The sequence below is a fragment of the Bison bison genome, unplaced genomic scaffold (genome assembly GCF_000754665.1).
Source record: "Bison bison bison isolate TAMUID 2011002044 unplaced genomic scaffold, Bison_UMD1.0 scf7180017863375, whole genome shotgun sequence".
Classification (NCBI taxonomy): domain Eukaryota; kingdom Metazoa; phylum Chordata; class Mammalia; order Artiodactyla; family Bovidae; genus Bison; species Bison bison.
Genome location: NW_011493947.1, coordinates 16739 through 17106, shown reverse-complemented (window position 1 = coordinate 17106; position 368 = coordinate 16739). Strand labels below are relative to the sequence as shown.

At 55.7% G+C, this 368-nt stretch overlaps 1 pseudogene; it reads right to left on the bottom strand.

Annotated features, from left to right (window-relative positions):
• Positions 1-12: 12 nt before the first annotated feature.
• LOC104983755 overlaps positions 13-368 on the bottom strand; it is a 13004-nt pseudogene continuing 12648 nt past the window's right edge.

Below are 368 nucleotides of genomic sequence, written 5' to 3'. Positions count from 1 at the left end.
ACCTGGAGGTACTTCAGGTACTTCTGCACCAGCTCTTTGGTGATGAGCCTTCTGGGCTCTCCAAAGATCGGATGCTTCCTCCCAGCATAGACCCCCAACACACTGAGGAATTCCCAGACCTCCTCCTTGGTGGCCCGGTTCCCTTTCATGAACATGAACCCCAGGAGCCCCATGAGGAGACTGGACTTGGGCAGCCCGTTCTCATTACTTGGACCTTCGTCACCCCCGAGGCTGAGCTTGCTGATGAGGACATAGATGTTCCTGCTGTGGTCCACTTCCTCAGCTCCAGGACAAACACCAGCTCCATGCACTCAGAGGCTCTCCTGAGGATCTCAGGGAAGTGCTGCCTGTACTTCCTGTTGATGACC